The sequence below is a fragment of the Marmota marmota genome, unplaced genomic scaffold (genome assembly GCF_001458135.2).
Source record: "Marmota marmota marmota unplaced genomic scaffold, marMar, whole genome shotgun sequence".
Lineage (NCBI taxonomy): Eukaryota > Metazoa > Chordata > Mammalia > Rodentia > Sciuridae > Marmota > Marmota marmota.
Genome location: NW_026000229.1, coordinates 33,478,454 through 33,487,034, shown reverse-complemented (window position 1 = coordinate 33,487,034; position 8,581 = coordinate 33,478,454).

The window sequence follows — 8,581 nt, the reverse complement described above, 5'->3', positions numbered from 1 at the left end:
GCTGGCCTCCTCTGTGGTCTGACCAGTGTGGAGAACCGAGATGGACCGCTTCCTTCCCCCGTCTCGAACCCAGAATTCAGCCCTGAGTACGGTGCTTGCACGGCTGGCAGAAACTGCAGCGCTGTATCCCTGCATCGCTATCTCCTCGTTTCCCAGCGCGCGCTGCAGACTCTAGCCGCGGGGCGATTTGCTGAATAAGCAGTGTTACCCTCCGTGCGACAAACCTCTCGCGTTTGAGTCCCCGTAGCCGATCCTCGTGCGATGGAAATCCTTCCTCCAGGTTCCGGAGCACCCCACTATTGCTGGAAATTCCTAACAAGATATCCTTTAGCCGTCCTGACTTGTCATACTCCCACACAGTGAAGCAGCACACGGGGGCAATGCACTCCCCTCGCCGCCATCTTCCTTCTTCATTCCCAACCTGATTTATTTATTTTTAATTGGAGCTTTATAGATAGGTATAATAAAAGTGGAATTCAGTGTGGTACATTCATATGCATACATAGTATAATCTTCTCAGTTTCATTCTGCAATTTCTTCCTTTTCCTTTCCTCCTCTCTCCCCCTCATTTCCCTTCCTCTACTCCACTAATCTTCCCTCTGTTTTTATGGGATCCACCTCACTTTTTTCCCCTTTGCCTTTTTCTTAATTCTCACTTTGATGTCTGCCCTGGTGAGCTGTGGTGTAATAATAGACCTGAGGTTGAAATTCAGGAACTGCCAGGGTATGGGGAAGGAAGCCAGACTTCAGTCCACTGGGAGAACACAGGGTTTAAGATGTAGAACATTTTTTGGAATTAACATTTGAAATTTTTTTTTTCCCTCATGTCTAAATTTTTTTTTTAGGAAATTTAAAGAACAGAGATCAACAAAAGGAATAAAAATGCCTCCCAAATCTACCATCTTGTTGTTATAACTAATAATGTGTGGGCATATTTTTCTTTTTCAATCTAATATTGTTGCATATAAAGTTATTTGAAAAAAATTGAATCATATTGTAAGTGTTGCTTTATGATCTATGTTCTAAACTAATATGCACTGAGGGCTAGTGTTGGTTGTAGAGAGGAAGCGATTAGTGTGCAGTTACTTGAGGAGCACAGGGCATGTGTGCCAGCTGAGACAACTGCTAATTAATGAGCCCAAGAAAGGTATGTACCTAGTAGGGTATTGATACAGAGCTGGAACTAGGTAATTTTCACATATAATTCTTGCAACAACCCTGTGAATGAAATTATTAAAGACAGAGAATATTATTTTTTTTTGAGGAAGGTGACTTTTGTAATGTAATGCTTAAAAGTGGCTCAGTTGATTAAAAAATTGCATTGGATAACTCTGGTCTGATTCTAAAAGAAATTCTCCCTTTCATGCCATAAGACCATAGATATTCATTCAGAACAGAAGTATTTTGATCATCTTAGGGAGGGAAGAAACAACAATAACAACAACAACAACAAAAACAGAAAAAAAAAATTCTTTGGGTAAGATGAGGGCTTCTGAATAAATTAATAAAAACTAGGTCGGTCAGGTTTGTTAACTGCCAAGGAGCTAAGGAAATTGCTTATCTATATGCTGGAAGACGTCAAGGTTAATACTTGGCAATAGATAGGCAGAAAGGTACCAAGATGCAGTTGAGAAAAAGATGGATGGTGAGACAATTTTCTACCCCAATATTGAGTTTTAAAAAGTAACTTCCCCAGTGTATAATATGCCACAGACAACCCTAAATTAGTATAACTTTCCATATTTGCATGTAGTGGGACTCATATGATTACATCCCTCAGGTATAATCTGAAAGCACTCCCAGGCCTGCAGGGAACAGAGGCTGAAGAAGGGCAAGGGCTGAGGTGCTGTGCTAGGCATGAGCTGGGTTTGGGTCTTTTCAAGGGATGACCCAATGGAACAGGCTTTAGGGTTACTAGAGCCAGATGGTGTCCAACTCAAGTGCATTAATCCACCATTTCCTCACTGGAAGAGAGGCTCATGATATCTTCTTCACAGAATCGTAAGAGGATTGAATAAATGGAGGTAAGGCTCTCAGCAGTTTGGCACAGTTAGTAACAACTTTGTGGTTGACTTTAGGAGTAATGAAGTTTCTTCCCAGACTAAAAATTCCTGCCTGTGTGGCAGATATGGAACCATGACAAGGCTTTCTAGCATTTTTGTGCTAACTGAAGGGTGGGTGGATTTTCTTAATTTTGCCACTACCCCACCTTTCAATGTTATTTCAACAGACTTTCAGACTTGAAAAATCACCAGTGTCACAGATTAATTAGCCAGTGTTGGGAGTGGCCAAGTGTAGATCTGGATCCAGCCTTTCTGGGTCTGAATCTCAGTTTTGCCTCTCACTAATTGTATGACCTAGAGGAAGTTATTTAAACTCTCTGGGTCCCTGTTTTACTGGGTTATTGTGAAGCTCAAATACGACAAATACTTCTTACATATAAGAAATGCCAAGGATTGTTCAAGGTATAAGCTATTATTAATTGCCATAAGTTAATCAAAAGTTGACTTGTATAAACTACTATTAATTGCCTTAAGTCAATCAAAAATTGACTGGTTGGTCCCTTGTGACTACAATGATCTATCACCATAAATATGGATGGGTTCTTTCTTGGAGGAGTTCTGGGAAGCTGATCTGATTCATGGTGCATGGACTTCTTGTAGATTAGCTTATAGAAGGTCCTTTGTATTCAGTCTTTCTTTATATCAAATCATTCCATCTGTCTATGGTATATAACTACATACCATAGGAATATATAGGATATACTGTTGGGTATAGAAGATCAATGATCAGAAAAATTCCTTATTAATTGTTCCCATAAACATTTCATTTATTGAGTATCTAATAGATATAAGGCCCTTTGGATTCATAGATGAGAGTGAGTTCTGCTTGATTATTTATGTGTCTATCATGAGGATTGCCATGATGGATGTTACAGTATGTTCCCATTGTATTCAGAATATGCTTCTGACATATACCAGGCATTCAGGAAAATATCCAGAAGCATTACTTAGGTGCTGAATTAGTCAGGATTCACTTGGTTGCAAGAGACAGAAATCCATCCCAAATAATCCTGAACGAAAAAGGGAAATTACTGGCCCATGTAATCCAAGGGTAGACTTAAGGCTTGGCTTGATCCAGGAGTCAAATATAATCCAATGTGCTCTCTTTTTATTTCTTAGTTCCTTTTCCCTCTGAGCCACTCTTCTACTATAGATAGGTATTCCCTTTGTGGTCAGGGAAGAATGCTATGTACATGTCCTTTCACCTTGACCTCCTCCAAGGAAAAAAACAACAACTGTGCTTTCTAAATGTCCCTAGACTAATTCCAGGGAAGAATTATAGTTACCACTGGATAAACAAATAAAGGTGTTTTCCTTATCTGAATGAGTGCAGGGATTTGTCTTCTTATGTCAAGTTCTTTATCAGTAGGACCTGGAATTTAGCACATAAGGCACATTGTAAGTACTCAGTCAAAATTTAGCTAAATTTTGGTCATTGCTCACTCCATATATAGGGGAATAGGGCTGGCAATACAAAGAAGAAAATTGATAAAAAATGTTCTAAGCATTTGCAAACCATTATTATCTCTCTGGTCCTGAGCAAGACTTAGACAGGCAGAAGAGTGAAAGGTCCCCAGGCATGGGATAGAGGTGAAAAGATCTGGGTGCTATGGTTAATTTGGTATAGATAAAATATTGGACCCCAAGGAGGTGGGGTGGGAAGTAGGTTGCTGGAGGCCTTTGGGATGGATCTTTTCTGTCACTTTTATTCCTTTAGCTCTATCCTCCACCTGTTGCCCTCTGCCCTCTACCCTCTGATGAGTATGGATGCTCTGTATCAATGGTCTTTCCTGCTGCCTGGTTTCTGGTTGGGTCTAACCAACAGGGGAGTGATAAGAGATGGGAAAGAGGGAGTAGACTAAGGTTGACCTTTTTATTCTTCTGGTTCCCTCTCTGCAGGGTTATCTTGACTTCATGATGAGGTAAGAATAGTAATTATGACTACAAATTTATTGACTTCTATGGAAATTTGATAGGTTAAACATGAAAATGTTATAATACTTTAAAATATTGGGCTTATATTTCAAAATATATTTTTGTGGCGCTGAGGATCAAACCCAGGACTTTAAGGGCTTTATTTTATGAATGTTTTTGCATCTCTCGCTCTCTCTCTCTCTCTCTCTCTCAGTAATTTTTTAAAATTGTATTTGCTGAAAGTGTCAGTCTGAGAAGAATTAGATTAAAAAATACAAGCAAAATGAAAATCAAAGCCCCAAGCTAGTTTCTTCAGCAGAGATTACTGGATTGCATAGTAGGAGCCCTGAGTGACTGCATGTTCCTGTGGTTCCTCTGAACTTGGGCCCCATATTGGTAAATAGGCCCATCTTGAGGTATCCTAATTTGACTGAGTCATCTACTTCTTGTTGGGAAGTCTACACCCTCTGTCCCATCTCTTATCACACCCCTGTGGTCAGACCCAATCAGAAACCAAGGCAGCAGGAGAGAATGCCACTTATTTGTGATTCTAAAGCCAGTTGTATTTTTTTCAGCTATTTCTGTTGATACAGAGGTGAATGCAGAAAGAACAGAGATAGGGAAGCCTAGAACTTTGGGGTGATTACTGAGGGTAGTGATTTAGAGGCTGAGATGACTCCCAGGAATGGATGACTGTGATGAATTATTGTGCTGCTCATGGAGAAGAAGAGTAGAAAAGAAGGCTCTGGAAAAGAGCAGAGACTCTGTCAGCAGGTTAGATTCCCAAAACCCTGCCAATTATGGAGTGGAGTCATGGCCCTCTTCCCCAATGGGATTTTACTCAGATTTATTCACAGAGTAAAACTATAAAGTAGTTTTGACATACAAAGAAATTGGTATTCCAAGCCTGGGATTAACGGATCTTGCCATGGCTGATGAATATCCAACTTGTAGGCTAAAGCAGCTGTAAATCTTCCTTTGGGCAGGTTTAAAGGAGACCTGCCAGAAATTGGAAAACATTGGCAAACTCTTTGGCACAGGAGCCCTGTTTATAGGCACAGGCTCATGCAATGAACTGAGAATAGTGGACTGGAGGGGTGGTGGCAAGAGGCAGAGGGTGGAGAGGAGAGAGAGTGGTACCCCTGTGGATGGGCCTCATTAAAATGGGAAGAAATTACTTAATCCCTGTATGAGAACAATGTGAAGATATGGGGAAAGGGCATTGGGACTGCACATGCTGACTGCCTTGGGCCTCTGTCCCCAAGTTGCTTACTGTCAGTCAGGGCTCTCCCTCCTTAGCCTTCCTACTGTTGACTGGGTACCATCTCTGAATTTTCACAATATTGCGGCAGAAAACTCTCAATATTACCCCATAGCCCTATTTGAGCAGAGATGCAAGGACTTCAATTGTAATCCTTTTTACTCTAGCAAAGATGATTTTATTGGCTTTACTCCCCCCATTTGGTAATACCTTACTCACAAATCCACATTTACATCCTACTATGACACCTTATATCCAACTAATTAGTCATTATCTTTAAATGAGAAATCCTTTCTAATGTTTTTTTATGTGCAAATACAATATCGCAAGTGCCTAAACATCAATGACTATAAAAACAACATAGCTAGACACTATGGACTAAATGTTTGTGTCCCCCCAATGTGGGAATATTTAAAGAGAGGGCCATTACAAGAAATTTTGGTTAAATGAGGCATAAGGGTAGGGCCTTGGTCCAATCATTAGTGCCCTTATTTCAAAAGACATCAGAAAGCACTCTCTACACCATGTGAGGACACAAAAGGCAGTAGTCTGAAAACCAGAAAGAGAGTCCTTATTAAAATCTGACAAAGCTAGAACCCTAATCTTGGACTTTTAACTACCAGAACAATGAGAAAATCGGTTTCTGTGTTTAAGTATATTAGTTTTCCATGACTGTGACAAAATATTGGAGATAATCAAATTATATGGAGGAAAGATTTATTTGCACATGGTTTCACAGGTTTCCAAGCATGACTGATTGGCTGGATTACTTTGGGGCTTTGGTGAGCCAGAACATCGTGGCATAAGCTTCTCAGGTCATGGTGGCCAGGAAGTGAAGAGAGAAAGAAAGGTATGCCCTTAAAGGACCTGGTCCCAGTGACTTAACTTCCTTCTACTAGGCCCTACCCCTAAAGGTTCCACCAACTTGCAATACACCAGGAGCTGGGTATCAAGCCTTCAAATACATGGGTTTTGGGGGGACATTCCCACACCACAGCCTTAAATCACTCAGACTATGGCATTTGGTTATAGTAGTTAGAATTGAGTAAAAGAGAAATTGAATGGTGTAGTTAAGATGAAATTTTGTTTTTGAAGAAATTTATAAATTTAGAAAAGGGCAGTAGTCATTTATGACTAGGAACAATATATTCATTGTTAAAAGGCCTGAAGCATTTTCATGGTAGATGAATATGGGAGATGAGGAATGGAACTGGGGTTTGAACTTTGGTCTGTCCTCACAGTGTCTTGGGAAAATTGCCCATGTCAGGATTGCTTTGGAAGCTTTCTTCCAGTTCAGCACTGTCCTGTTTCAGCTGAAGGTATAAAAGAAAAGGGAAGACTGTATTTTTCTAAATCTCCTGTATTAGGTAGCTGTCTGTGACTGTAAAAAGTACCTGAGGAAAGGTTTATTTTGGCTCATAGTTTTAGAGGTTTCAGTCCATGACTGATTGGCCCCATTGGTTTGAGCCAGTGGTACACAGGGCATCATGGTGTAGTGTATGGTGACAGAAGCCTGCTTATCTCATGGCTGGGAATTGAAAGAGGGAGAAAGGATTAGGGTTCCATACCATTTTCAGGGCATGCCCCCAGTGACCTAAGAACTCTCACTAGGCCTCACCTTTTAAAGGTTCCATCACTTCCCAATAGTGCTATGGGCTGGATACTAACCTTTTAACATATGGCCTTTAGAGGACACTCCAGATCCAAACTATAGCATCTTTTCATTTGCCAAATAGCAAAAAAAAAAAAAAAAGAATTTACTGATTTAAGTATTTAGGAAGTCTTGAGAGATCAGGCATGGTTGTATTAAGAAGCTTATTTTTTTTTTTTTTTTTACTTTCCTTGTTTTGGAGGGGGAAGGGGTACTGAGGATTAAACTCAGGGGCATTAGACCACTGAGCCACCTTCCCAGCAGTGTTTTTGTTTTTTTTGGTTTTTGTATTTTATTTAGAGACAGAGTCTCACTGAGTTTCTTAGTGCCTTGCTGTTGCTAAGGCTGGCTTTGAACTCAAGATCCTCCTACCTCAGCCTCCTGAGCCACTGGGATTACAGGTGTGTGCCACCATGCCTGGCCAATTTCTTACTTTCTTGATCTCTCAGTTTTCTTTGGGATGGTTCCTTTCTCAGATAGATACACTTCACATGTTAACAAAAATGGGCCCTGGCAGGGTTAGACTTACCTGGTCTTTAGTGCCCATGGTCCCAGAGGCTGTGTCTTCTGTTACAGAATACCTGATAAGAGCTTTGATGACCCAAGCTCTTGGTGGCCTTTCCTGGATCAATCACAGATCCGTCCTTAGGAGAGAAGATTGGTGTCTCAGTCCTGTGTGAGCTACAAGCTCTGAGACTTGGGGTCATAGGTCATCTCCCAGGAGACACTGGGGTTAAAAACCCATGTTTACAAGGATAAAAAGGTGGACATATCCTATCTGATCCATGATCAGTGTCATTTGCTCATTCTGCAGTTACAGATTGTGTGGGGCCTGGCTGGCTGCTGGGGGCCCTCAGCTAAATAAGAAGAGCTTGTAGACTAAAGGAAGTCAATTTCTGAAAGAGGGATCTTTTAGTCCTCAACACAGCATCGTTCTGAGCAGGCAGAGGAACTACAGCTCCTCCAGGGAGAGTGGACTCTGGCCTGCTGACACCATGGCTCCCACCAGCACTGGCTTATCATAGCCTTTCAGGGCCTCTCTAAGGGCTTTGTGACAGAACCAAAGAAGTAATGATATGCAAAGAAGGAGCAGCAAGGGTCCAGCCCTCCTGGCTTACTGCTGGAGCCTGGGCTGTGAGTGCTCAGTTCCAGAAAACTGGAGCACCTGCCTGCCATGGAAACGGGGGTCCCTGTCCTTCCTCCTGACCTTATTTTGTAAACTATGCCTAAAGATGCTTGGTTCGACCAGTTAGAAGTCACGCCATGATGTGGGTGTTTACCTCTTCTGCCTGGTTAGCTGGCTGCTCAGTAAGCTCCAAGTAAGGAACCAAACTCACAGTCACAGAGAGCCCCTGGCTGTGTCTCCAGCCACCTTCTTAACAGCTTACAAGGAACAAGGATATGGAGGCTCCATATGTGACACAGGCTGTCTTTTGTTCCCATTTGCACACACTGTTGGAATGCCCCTGATTTTCTGTCCAGAGAGCTTATTCATTCTTCAAGACTCCTTCCAAGCACTAACTACATGCAAGAAAGATTTCTTCTGCATCCTCAGGGAATTGTCCTTAAAATCCAGCTCACACTGCTGTGTTGCTGGATCTCACTGGTCCCAGCCCCAGAAAGCAGAGGCCTTGCTTCCCCCTCACCCCTAAAGGTGCTCAATAAAGCAATGTATCAATGAGACAATGCTTA